Below are 13786 nucleotides of genomic sequence, written 5' to 3' on the forward strand. Positions count from 1 at the left end.
TGGCCGCTGCCTATCCCAGGCGCCACATTCCAGAGGGGAAGTTTCCGGCCTCACATCCCCTCCTCTCCTAAAGAAGTGGACACTCCCCTGTCCTGGACACACAGTTTTGGACCAGATGAGCTTAGGTTTGGATTCTGTGTCAGCCATTTCCTGTGTGGTCTTGGGCAAATTGCTTGACCTCTCTGAGCCTCCATTTTCTCATCTGTACAATGGGTGTGGTAATATCCATCTTCCAGGGTTAGTGAGGAGATTCAATGAAACACCTAGAACAGTGCCTTGCATGTAGTAGGTGCTTAGAAAATGCTGTGCAGAGGCTGCCTCCCACTGTTATGATCACACTTAACATGACGCATGGTTGTCTTTTGTCTCCCCTACCTATCCACGGGCTCCTTAGGAGCAAAGACTGTGTCTCAGACATACGGCCGCCACCCTACTCCTTCAAGGCCACCTAACACCTTATGGCTTGTGACCAGCACCCCCTGGATGTGTGCAAAGCACAGGCTAAGTGACCTTACCAGGCAGCTCTGCTCATCACCCAACCCCAGCCCCTAGCCCAGGGCTTGACTCGCGTTGCCCCAGCTTTTCACGTGTGACTCATTCTTTCATTCATTCATTCATCAACAGATATTGGTTGATGCCATTTCCCTGACTTTAAAATGGAGCATGGGAATGGAGGGAGGGTCATTGGAAAAGACAGCTCCTTCTTGCTCTAACATGCAATGGTTTGGGGGGACTTAGGGCCCCTCCTTTTCCCTGAAAGTGATTCCCTAATCTAGTGCCTAAAATTCCCCCCAAAGGCAGAAGTCTTGCTGGTCCCCAGTCATGAGGACTCAGGACACCTGCCGAGGTGGGAGCGATTAAGAGCAGTTGCTATTTGGGAGACAGGAGCAAAGCTCCAAGGATGCAAGTGGGGAGGAGAAAGCAGAGCCTGGGGCAGTGAGGACTTTCACTAGTGTCCCAAAGTGACCCTGGAGTCACCTTTATAATAATCACCAGCTTGTCCCCAGAGCTTTCCATTCGTCATATGCTGTCCTAAGCATTTAAATTTCATCCTCCAACCAACCTATGAGGCAGGTACTGTTTTTACCCCCATCTTGCAGATGAGGAAACTGAGGCTCAGAGAGGTGGCCAGAGTCACACAGCTTGTACGTGGGGAGCTAGGCTACCAACGCTCTCGGAATCTCTGTTTTCTCATCTGCAAAATGGGGATGAGTCACTGTGCCTGCCTCCTGGGGTGCTTGGGGGATGGCAGAGCTTTGTGTGTGCCTGGCACAGAGAGAGCGGGCCAGGGAGGCGCCCCCAGCACGTGGCTGCGATCTGGCCGGAGTCCCCGGGAGTCACCAGCCGGAGATGGGTGAAAAGGTACATCTGCCTCCTGCCACCGTGGTGTCCAGAAGTCACGCAGAAATGGCGGCCCCAAAGAACTCCATAAAATCCAAGTGGTAGTTAAGTTGGACTCCTGAATGAACAGGAGTAATTAATGCACTTCACACAGAGAGTGAAACCCAAATGTCAGACAATGCCAGGGCCATTAAAGCCTCTGCTGAAGCTCCGGCCTGCCGCTGGCTGGGTCTCCACCTGGCCGCTGACCTTCTTGAAGGCTGCAGACAGCACGGCAGGAGGGTAGCCAGGCCGGGGGACTGGAGTGTGGGACACGAGGTGGGCTCTGCAATCTGCTCAGCTCTGGGTTACCAACAGAACCTCATCTTCTTCATCTGTTAAGTGGGCTGTTTCTGCCTCATAGGGCTGTAGGGAGAATTAGATTCAATCACGGGTCCCGAATGTTAGTCACATGACAGCCGCTCTCCAAGAAGTGGGTAAATACTGTGAGGGCAAATAGTGCCCAACACATCGTAGGTATAGCAAATGCCGCTGGTAACCCAGCCACATCACCTTTCCCCAGCACCCATCCCCAACTCTTGAGGTGGCTGCTAAAGGCTTTCAGCTCCTTCCGTTTCCAGAGACACACCCTCTGCCAATGGGAGCCGCCGTTGAGTAGCAGGTTTTGTCACCCTGTCCACCACTTGCTTCAGGAGCTGGGGCAATGCTGTGGTACCATTCACCCTCCCGAGCTGCCCATGGGACTCTAGCTAAAACAACATCTTCACCCAGCTCCTTCCCCTGCTCCGTCCTGCTTCCCTCACCTCTCACAGATTTCTCCTGCAAATGCTCTTTCAGTAAGACACTTCCTGTGAATCCCCGTCCCAGGCTCTGCCTAGCAAGGGAGTCACTTAAGATCATAGGTGTTCAGTAAAGACTTGTCGAATCAAGGTATTGTCTGTTATTCTAAAAACACAGGACCAGGATTAGGGTGAGGCAAGTGAGGTGCCTAGGGTGTAAAATTTAAGGAAGCCCTCACTCTTAGAGTCGTGCAAGTGCCTAGTGCTGCTAAAAAACTGGAAACCAATGATGCATTGATTGATCAAGAACCAGCTATGTAAATCACGGGACATCCTGAAAGAGGGCCAAAGATCATGGTTATGAAATCGATCCTTGAGTCAGATGTAAATAGACCTGAGTTCAAATCCTGGTTGTGCTACATTGTAACGGTGACCTTGGGCAAGTCACCTGGCCTCTCTGAGCCTCCTTTTCCTCATCCCTAAAATGTACATGATAATATCTCTTTCACAGCGCTGTTGGATGGTTTGATGAGATTATGTTAATGGACTTTGCACATCATGGGTGCTCAAGAAAGAGTAGCCATTGATCGCAATGAGGGTGTGATCAATGGCTGCCTTTGAGAGCACTTAGAGCAACTTTGTGAAGGTGTCAGAGGTGGGATGTCTCCTTCCCATATCTGCCCTGTGATTCCCTCCCAGATTGCTCTTGGACTTCTCAATTCTGATTCTCATGTACTGCATCGTAGACTAAATTATTAATTTTTAATGTTGCATACATTCCCTCTGCCCACCAATGGGCAGCTGGATCGATGTCTAAGGAATCCTTCAATCATAATTATGATAAAATGAGGTATGCATAAGTGCACCTCATTCCATGAATTGACCCCAGCAGCTAAAAGGAAGACCACAGCAAATGACACAGAAGCACCCCTCCAGAGGCGAGATGACAAAGCATGGGCTTTGAAGAACCATATCTGGCCGTGTCTGGTTCCATTACTCACTGTGTGGCCTAAAGCAAGCTGTGTTTCCTTTCTCTGCCTCAGTTTATGTGTCTGCAAAACAGGCAACATAAAGCTCATACTGTTAGCTAACAGTGACAGAGAGTTAACTATGAACCCATGCACTGGGCTAAATTAATTTATTTACATGACCTCTAAAGTTTGTAACGGTGGTATTATAATGATATCCAGTTTCCAGATGAGATGGATAAACTATCCAGAGGGAGATTGGCAGCTTCCAAAGGTGGTGAGCATCTTAACTTCCAACAGAACCTGGAATGAAGCAGGGTGCAGGAAAGAATGGGAGACTAAACCACAAAAGCCTGGGAGATGACAGGATGCTGTGAAGGTTTGTGATCCTGCCTGATGAGCCATCATGAAGGGCCATATTAAATCATCTTTTTGAGTGTTCCCTGTGTAAAGTAAAACCCAGCTTGATTTTAAGGGGTGATGAATGTCTTTTCTGTTTTGCTTCCTTTGGGGATCCAGCCATGGATTTTTTGCCTTTCAGGCATTCCCTTTTCTTCCGTAAATGCATCACCACTTTCTGCAACTCTAGGTCCACAGAGCTTGGGTGAGGCTGACCCACCTTCAGATCTAGGGTTGATCACATGACTCAGGACTGGTCAAAATACTTCATCCCCCGGGCCTCATTCATTGGTCTGGGAGGGGCATGTGAACCAGATTTGACCAATCAGAACATTTCAGTCCCCTAGCTACACTGATTGGTTCAGGGATGGGCATGTAAGCAAGTTGGTCCAAATGGAGCTAGTCCAGGAATGTTTTTCTGGAGTGGCTGAGAAAGAGGAGTCTCTCATTATTCCAGAACTGCAAACAGTGAGGAAGACTGAGAAGGGGACTACTAGTAGCTATCATGTGGAGCCTGAGAATGAAGCCAACACCCAGGAAGCAGAAACAGGGAAGAAGAGAGACACACACATCAAGCCCTGATGATTGTTTGAGCATCTGGATCCAGCTGAGCCTGAAGCCTTCTATTCCTGGATTTTTGCTACATAAGACAAAAATGTTTGTCTTAAGTCAGTTTGAGTTGGGTTTTAACCATAGAAACCCAAAAAGCTGTTTGCATTATTTTTTCCCAGGGAAAGCTTTCCTCCCACCATCCCATGATGTCATTTCTAAGCGACAGTGTGGAACAACAGAGAGAGCATCAAATTTGGCATCAGACACACCTGGATTAAGATCAGAGCCCTGCACTTAGGCAAGACCCCCATTGTTCTAAGCCTCAGTTGTGCCTCTATAAGATGGGGCTATTAATATTCCCATCACAGTATAGATTTGATGGGAAAATGTATGTTAAACTTTTACATGAGCTATTCCTTCTACCCAGAATGCCCTTCCTTTCCCCCCTTGTGGACTTACCCTCTATCATCTTTCAGATTCTCAGCTCAAGGGTCCTTTTGTCAGGGTTACCTCCCCTAATCCTGCTGGCCAAGTTCAGTTGGTCCGTGAAATTGTCCTACGCTTGGTAGCTCTTGTCACAGTTTCAATGTGTCATTACAGGCATGGTTATTTGATTAATGTCCACTCCTCCACTAGAATGTAAGTTGTAGGTAGGCAGGGAAGTGTTGGATTCTGGTCACCACTATGTGCCCAGTGCCCAGTGCCCAGCACACAGCCGACCCTCGAGAAATGTTAGTTGTATGAACTGCTACTGAACCCAGTTTCCAATCATTTGAGGCAAGGGGTGTTTCTGAGCACTCAGCCTACATAAAGTGAGTGTTGGACAGCTACCAGGATGCCATGATTTCGGCAAGTGTCTACGTGGGTCCGTCTATCCTGAAACCAAGGGAGATGGGTGTTGGGGTCTATACGTGGTCAGTCTGAGCCATGTAGATGGCAGATCTGCATCCATTAGTCAATTAAATTTCACTACGCCTTTAGGACCAGGAAGGCAGGAACAGTGGCCACAAAAGTGGCCTTCAAAAAATCTATGGAAGGGATGAGCTTAAAAATAAGGAGACACTGGGCTTCCCTGGTGGCGCAGTGGTTGAGAGTCCGCCTGCCGATGCAGGGGACACGGGTTCGTGCCCCGGTCCGGGAGGATCCCACATGCTGCGGAGCGGCTGGGCCCATGAGCCATGGCTGCTGAGCCTGCGCATCCGGAGCCTGTGCTCCACAACGGGAGAGGCCACAGCAGTGAGAGGCCCGCGTACCACAAAAAATTAAAAAAATTTAAAATAAATAAATAAAAATAATAATAATAAGGAGACACCATGCTATTGCAGACTCCGGAGGAGTCATACTTCTGGAGGGTTCGTAACTCAGCTCTGCCACTGACCGGCTAGCTGTGTGGATTTGGACAACTCTGATCCCTCTCTGATCCTCACTTTCCCCATTAATAAAAGGGAGATGGTCATCCCTGCCTCCCAGTATTGGAAAGAGGCAAACTGACTGGATCCAGGTCCCTGTCCTCCACTCAAGCTGTGCGACCCTGGACCCCTGATGTATCCATTTTGTGCCTCAGTTTCCTTGGCTGTAGCAAAAAAACCTAACTTACAAAGAGGTTGGAAAAATGAGACAATTTAATTAAGTGCCAGGAACCAAGCCTGAATTTAATAGGCATCCAATGTATGTGGCTACTGCTATTTTCTGCTACTTCTGTATTAGGATTATTAGTAGAAATATTAATATAATGTCAAGCACCCTACCCAGTGCCTGGGGGACCATCGGTCCCTTTCTTTTCTCCAGATGTGCATCCTGGCTGTGTCCACTGGCTGACCCACCCCAATTAGGTGACTCTCGTGTTAATATTGACACACAAAGGAGCCAGCTGGTGACCTCTGAACTCAGCTCATTTGGGATCACAGGCTGAGTTCGGCCCCAGCCCTCAGCTCTGAGAGCAGGACTCGTAATCTTCTTTGACGTCAAAAGGAGCTGGCCTCGCCCTGACCTTTGCTCCCCAGCTCCCTGATTCCTGGCGTTCCCAGGGCCTGACAGGAGTCGCACCGCCCATAGCACAGACGTGGCCTGGACCAAGTGAAGGGAGGGCTGCAAGAGCCAGCGTTTCCTGCTTGAAGAAGGGAGAACCTTCAACTCAAGAAAGCTTAGCTGGCTTCTGGGTAGAACGTGGATATGGGGGGGCAGATTGCCAGCCAAGGAGCCAGTTAGGAGATCTTTGCCGTCATCCAGGAGGGAGATGCTGATGGCTGAATTTGGGTGCTAGTGGGAAATAAAGCATGGATAGGACAGAAACTGGAAAGGCGGAATCTTAGGGCTCACTGAGGGGTATTGGGAGGGGTGGTCTAGGAGGAAGGTCCCTTCCCAAGTGTACACACACAGGTTTGGGGTTTTTTTTAAATATTTATTTATTTATTTTGGCTGCACCAGGTCTTTGTTGCGGGATGCAGGATCCTCATTGCGGCATGCAGACTTCTTAGTTGCGACATGCATGTGGGATCTAGTTCCCTGACCAGGGATCGAACCTGGGCCCCCTGCGTTGGAAGCGCGACGTCTTACCCACTGGACCACAAGGGAAGTCCCACACACCGGTTTTTTTTTTTCTCACAAGAGAGGAGTCCAGGCACCTCACCCACTGCCCTTGTCCCTGCCATGAGTGACTAGAGCTTGGTAGTTAGACATTACCGAGCATTAGAAATGGCCTTGTGTCTCTACGCTGCTGTCTTCACCCAGAACCAGCACTAGCCTCAGCCCTGCCTACCCCCAACACGGAGCCCATGAAACAGACCCAGAACCTGGTGATGCCCGGGAGGAGTTGTCATGGCAACAGGCGCGTCAGCACGGCAAGATGGGGAATCTTACTGACCCATACCCAGCCCACTGGCTGCCCTGTAGACAGAAGCATGAACCATCAGCTCTCCTTGGAGCTGGCACTGGGGAACTTGGCTCTGGACGTCCCATCAAAGGAGAGGTTTGCCCATGGATGTGACTAGACGAAGAGCACCAGGCCAACCTGATGATGGAGCTTTCTGGGTCCTTCCAGGGCTTCCCTGGTGGTCCAGTGGTTAAGACTCCACACTCCACTGTTCGATCCCTGGTTGAGTAACTAAGATCCCGCATGCTGCGCAGTGCAGCAAAAAACAAAGAAACAAAACCAAAAAAAAAAGGCTCTGGGTCCTTCCAGATCTTTCTATGATGCCTTTGATTATGGTCCCTTCTGGAAGACAGTCTGCTTCCATTTTCTCCTGGCAGCTCTCCCCTCCTGTGTTGATGGGAGCTGACGCCCCAAGCCCTGGATTGACTGACATTCAGCTGAAACTCCTCTCTGTGATGGGCCTGGTGCACACGGGGGTGGAAGAGGATGAAAGAAGGATCAAAAGAGTTAAGATTAAGGGTGTGGCCTCTGTAGCCAGACTGCGTGGGTTTGACTCTGGCTCTGTCACTCACTAGCTGTGTGACCTTGCGCCGGTAACTCCACATCTCTGGGCCTCATTTTCTCATCAGCAAACTGGGAGTGATCACTCCAGCACTCACTTTATTGGATTTCAGTGAAGATTAAGTGAGATGATACTGGACAGTGCCTGGCACAGTAAGTGTGTTCAATTCTCATCATGTTTTCCTTCTCTGAAATTACTTACTCTCGGGAGGAGGGGAAGACATTTCTGGCCACAGAGCCACAAAGACACAGAGGGTTAAATAAAACTGTAAAAGCGTGAACAAGTCAGAACTGGATGTACTGAGAATTAAAAAGAAGGATGGTTTTAAAATATTATCTGAAAAAAAAAATAAGATAAAATATTATCTGCACTAGACTGTAAGCTTCCAGGAGGTAGCAAGCAGGTCTGTCTGACTTATTCCAATCCTCCCAACACCCAGCACAGGGCACAAACTCTTATTTTCAGAGTCTGAAAATTCCATCAATTGTAAGAGGCGTCATCCATTTAATTACAGTGTTTCCCAAAAATAGATGTGGGTATTATATATGTAATAGAGCTCAATTTCAACATGTTAAAAGGAAGAAAAGAAACTGATCTTAAAATTGGAGAAATAAAGGAATAGATCATCAATAAATGGTAACTGCCTATGTGAATGAATGAACGGTTGCAGAAACAATACAAAGGAGTATGGTTAAATACCGTGTGCCGCCAATACTGGAAGATTTAGGAAGGGGATGCACCATCACAAGCAGAGCATATCTGGGAAGCCTTCCTGGAAGAGGTGGACCATGAGTGGGAATAAGCAAGAACTTATCTGACTTAGGAAGAGGAAGAAACAGTGGGGGAGGGACATCTTGATAAATCAGGAAACCAGGTGACCATCATCCCCACCCCCTTGCCACCCCCCCTTAGGCAATGGAAGATGGCAGAGTTATCCAGGGAAGTGATTTCTATGTTAGCTCAGAGGAGTCAGGATCAAACCAGACATGAATCCCAGGATATGGGCCTGCATCAGGCTAAAACTACATGTGACTTAAGATATGGGCACTGGAGGCAAAGAAGCCTGGGTTCGTATCCCCACTCTGCTTTCTCCTTAGCTGGGCAACCGCAGGATGATGACTTGGCCTCTCTGAGCACCGAGTCCCTCACCCAGGAATTGGGGAGACCAATAGGATGCTGAGGTCAGACATGCCCAGAATCAGGCATGTAGAAAGTGCCTCATAAACATTAATTTGAGAATAAATAGGATATGTTTTCTATTGGGGGGAAGGTTTTGAAAGTGAAAGGCCACCAGCCAGGAGGCACTCCTTCCAGCCCTGGAATTTGAGAGTCCCAAACTCCTCAGATGAGTTACCCCTCAAGCCACCAAGATTGTTGACCTATTGATGGGTATAGGCAGCACCGGGTATTTTGCAGGGCCCAGTGCAAAATGAAAACGTGGAGTCCCTTGTTAAAAAATTATTAAGAATTTCAAAATGGGGACAACAGAGCATGAAACCAAGCATGGGGCCCTTCTAAGCACCGGGGTCTGTGCAATTACAGGATGCAAACCTATGACGTGGACGCTGGGCAGAGAAATGTGCCCTCCAAGCTGCTTCTTTGGGCCTCTCAGCCTCCAGCCATAATCCTGGCAAACACTTGGAAAGGAACATTCTACAGGCCCCAGCATGGACTGGAACACACTTAATTTGAACGCAGCCTTGTGAAGTAGGTAATATTGTTATCCCATGTTACAGATGAGGGAACTGAGGCACACAGGGAAGGACCACCAGGTAGGCCACCAAAGGGCACACAGCTGGGTGGTGGCTTTAACCCAGGTCTTTGGGAACCTGTACCCGCGGAATCTGGAGGCATCTCACTCCCAAATAGCTCACTCCTTCTAGAAGCTGAAATACACATTCCCTCCAATGCTGGCAGCCTCTGATGAGGTTTAACCCAAATGTGGGAGGCCACACGGCCAGAGGTTTAATCCCAGCCTCCGTGGGCACCTCCTGTCCATCGCACCCCCCCTCCTCCAGCAGGGCAGAGTCCGGCGTCCGCCAACTTGCTCCCCGGGCCGAGGCCAAGAGTTAGCATCGGAAGGGAGCCGGGAGAGTGTGAGAGCGGAAGGACATGTCAAATCAATCATATTTAAACAAAAGCCTCTCCCGCCCAAGGGCCCTTTTAAAAGCTGCTTATTTAATTAAAAGTCCCATTTTCCATATTTATGGCCCTTATTCAGTTAAATATTAACCGCTGGGGCCAGGGCTGGTGTGTGCTTTGCGAGCGGCGTGTGGCGAGGTTCATTACCGAGGCCGGGATTTCTCCGATGGCCGCACGGCCACGGGATCAATGCGCTTCCTTGGGCAAACACCCGCTCCTGCCCGCTCCGCCCGCTGCCCCGCTCCTCTCGGTCTCCCGCACTCCCACACGCTGTCTCTGCCTGGAGACAGAGACCAGGGGCAGTGAGAGACAGTGAGGGACCCAGAGAGACAGGGAGAGACCCACAGAGACAGAGAAATCCGAGAGACAGTAAGAGACCCAGAGAGACAATGAGAGACTCAGAGAGAGACCCAGAGAGACAGTGAAAAATCCAGAGAGACAGAGATCCACAGAGACTCAGAGAGACAGAAAGAGACAGTGAGAGGTCCAGAGAGGCAGAGAGAGACCCAGAGAAGCAGTGAGACATAGAGACCCACAGACACAGTGAGGACCCGGAGAGACAAAGCATTGTTTTTCTCTGTGTCCACCTGTGTGTCAGTCAGGACCACGTGTCAATACACACCTTGTGGGGCCCAGTGAAAAATGAAAACGTCAAAAATCAAGACTTTCAAGACGGCCCTGCGTGACGGCACCAGGGGCGCGCCCTGGTCTCTGCCAGGATAGAAGTGTGTGTTGGGTCCAGGGTGGCAGAGGTGCCAGGCACCGGGGGTGGGTAGGAAAGGCCCATGCCGACCCCACTCACTGCTATTCCCAGTCCCCACTTCGCTGGGAGATTGACCAGAAGAAGAGGAGAAGGGGAAAACTGGCATCTCTTAAGGGTTTGATCCCCAAAGCTCAGGGATAGGAGATCTCAGTTTCTGGAACTCCTTGGGGGGCGGTCCCTGGCCAAACGCAGCCATTAAAAAGAAACGAAACATCGGGTGAGGAAGGTGTCTGGATCCCAGGAGGGTTCTCCTGGCTGCAGAATCATCATCACACAGCAAACTTTAACCAGGCTTCCCACGGGCCTGGCACCACCCCAGTGCTGTCCAAGGATTGACTCATGGAATTCTCACTTCCACCCTATAAGTTATTCCCACTTTACAGATGGGGAAATGGAGGCTTGGGAAGGTTAGGTAAGGAGCCCAGTGTCACAGAGCCAGTGAGGGGCAGAGCTGGGATTAGGCCCTTGTCTTCTGACTCCTAACCACACAGTAGAAATCACCAGAGTCACTAAGACCAGGCTGAGGGCCACCGCTGCCCATTATAAGCCCTGGGACCTCACACAAGTTCCTGACCACTCCTGCCTCAGTTTCCCCATCTGGGGAGGAGGAAGATTCTTGGGGTCATTTTGCATCTGATTTTTGGTTGCTGTAGCCCGGGTCCTACTCTCCATGCTACAGCTCCTGGTCACTGCAGTTGGCGGACACACTCAGTTGTGTCCAGAAATCACTGTCCTCCCCCCCACCTCTTCTAAGCCCTGCCTGTCCCTCCAGCTCTGGTTCTGCCCCATGACATGACCCTCTGGATGTTCGGGACAAAGGCGGGATGCTCCATCATCATGTATTCAGTGCTCAAAGGGGCAGGGCTTTCTCTGCCCCGCCCCCCCACCACCACAGGGAACAGCAGGGTGAATGGAAAAGGGGCGCTTTGGGGCCACAGAGTCCTAGGTTCGAATCCCACCTCTGCCCACTTGGGCTGTCTCACATCACCTCTCTGAGCCTCAGCTTCCCCATCTGCAAAATGGGGAATAATAATAGTACCTCCTATTAGTTGTTACAAGGATTAAAGGACATGATTCTTGTAGAGGGCTTGGTAGAGCCTGGCACCCAGGGAGCATCGCTGCAGGGCCTGGTGGGGCTGCTGCCCAAGCTGCTGGCCTGGCCCCCTCCTGAGAGCCATGGTACCGAAGGACAGTGGGGCTCCAGTTCCCACCTACACTTTGCCCGTCTCCCAGGGTCCCGACAGGGCAAGGCTCGGGCTGCAGTGCCACCTCTGGCCCTACTGGGACCTCAGTCCTCAATCACGCCACTGCTCCTTCTGGGGCCTCATTGTACCCATCTGTGGAATGGGGATTGTTGGGTGTAGAAAATCTCTCTGGGCCGTTTGCAGGGCTACTGCCTCTTGACAGCAGACAGGGTAATGATGAACTTGACCTGAATATGAGAAACTTGGTAAAATGTGCCCATTTATGTTCTAGAAGGACCATGTGAAAACAAGCAGTGCCCAGACTCTCAGAGGTGTTAGGTGCCAAAGCCAGGCTGTGAAGGGTGCCTTCTACATCACAGACACACGCAGGCATACACACAGACACACAGACACACAGTGCGTGCCACCCACACACCACACCTTTGGCCCCATACTCTACCCCTCTGTTTGCATCCTGTTAGGAGCTTGGTTCCTTCCACTGCTACCCCCTCCCCCAAAAGAAAAAAAAAATCTGAAAAGCCAGATTAGAACTTCACACACACATCGCCGGGAAAAATCTATGTCTCATTTTCATATCTAGCAAAATAAAATGACACCAGAACACTCCAGCAAACCCCTAGAGGGGGGAGCGTGTCTGCCAAAGATGAGGGGTGGGGGAGACACCTTTCCCAAAGGGGGGAGGCTCTGGCGCCAGAAACAGGGGAGGGGGCGTCGGGCCTGGTGAGAGGCTGGGGATGAAATCGATCAGGCCATTTTCTCCTGGGGCCGGAGGAAGGCTGGGGGTCCTGGGAAGAGCCTGGGGGTGGGGGGTTGAATAGAGGGTAGGGAGAGGGAGAGAGAGAGGAGGAATAAAATCCCGGGGATGGTGGTGTGAGTGAGGGAGCTGGGAGAGAGAGACACTAGGTTATCAGAGAAGTGTGAAGACAATAATACAATCTGACATTTCTGAAACAAGACCCCCCGGTTGCCATGGCAACGTCTCATGTGGGAGCAGCTCCCAGGAGACGGCTCCGAGATGTACTATAAATGATGTTTGATTAGAATTTAAATCATTTAGGCAGAGAGAAGATAGGCCTTTTGTCAGCAAGGGGACCTGGGGGTGGAGAGGGAGGGGGGCAGGAGTGGTGGCGGGGGAGGGGGCGCAGCCAAAGACCGCGGGGCTTCGGCTCCGCCAGCCTGGGTGTGGAGAGCGGGATCGGAGGTCAGTCAGGGGGTTGATTACTTTTGCCCTCGGCTTCATTCCCGTTTACAGTAACCTTTCCATGGTGGCCAGAGGGACTTGGAGGGCAGGAGAGGAGAGGCCTGGGGGGACGGGGGGCTGTGGGAGGGGAGTAAGTGAGAGTGGCAGAGATGGGGAGAGACAGAGATCATGAAAGTGCAGAGAGAGACGGATGGGGAGAGAAACAGGAAGAGACAGAGAGAGAGACACACACACAGACATGTAAAGGGGCAGAGATTATGAGAGACAGAAAGAATACAGACCAAGAAATAGGCTGAGAGACATGGGAAGAACGGACAGAGAGAGATGAAAGAGACTGGAGAGAGACAAAGAGAGACAGAAAGACCAAGAAATAGAGAAAAAGAGATGCAGAGAGAGACAGAAGCATTTGTTGCTAAAAGAGATGGAGACAGAGACAGAAAGAAACACTGAGACACAGAGGCAGAGAGACAAGAGACCAAAGTGAAAAAGAGGATAGCTGGATCCATGCACTGGGAATCACTCTCCAGCCTTTATAAAATGCATCAGGAATGTTGGAGCCCCAGATGAGCCCTGCACTTAGAAAAAGCCCCGCCACCACCTCCCACTCTGGTTTCCCCCACCCACAGGGAAATTTCCTGCGCCTGGAATTCCTGGGCTGGGGTTAGTGACCCAGAGAAGAGGCACTGCCTGATTTCTGGTCTCAGGAAAATGGGTCAGGCTGACCCTTCCTATGAAATCTTAGGCAAATCACTTCTCCACTCTGACCCTCAGTTTCCTCATCTATAAAATGAGACGTGTGAGTCAGATCAGCATGTGGACAATGAGTTTTGTCTGCCTCATTCAGTTTTGATTTTTAGTCGCGTTTGTTGCCAACGTTTAAAAATTGGGAGACCTCATATAAATATTTGGATTTCTGGGGTCTTAAAAAAAACCAGGAAAGTCTATCTAAGCTGGGCCTGCACTTCTGCATGGCAGCCACTTGCTGGAGATGAGTAGCAGTCA

Source organism: Mesoplodon densirostris, chromosome 15 (assembly GCF_025265405.1).
Source record: "Mesoplodon densirostris isolate mMesDen1 chromosome 15, mMesDen1 primary haplotype, whole genome shotgun sequence".
In the NCBI taxonomy this organism is placed as follows: Eukaryota; Metazoa; Chordata; class Mammalia; order Artiodactyla; family Ziphiidae; genus Mesoplodon; species Mesoplodon densirostris.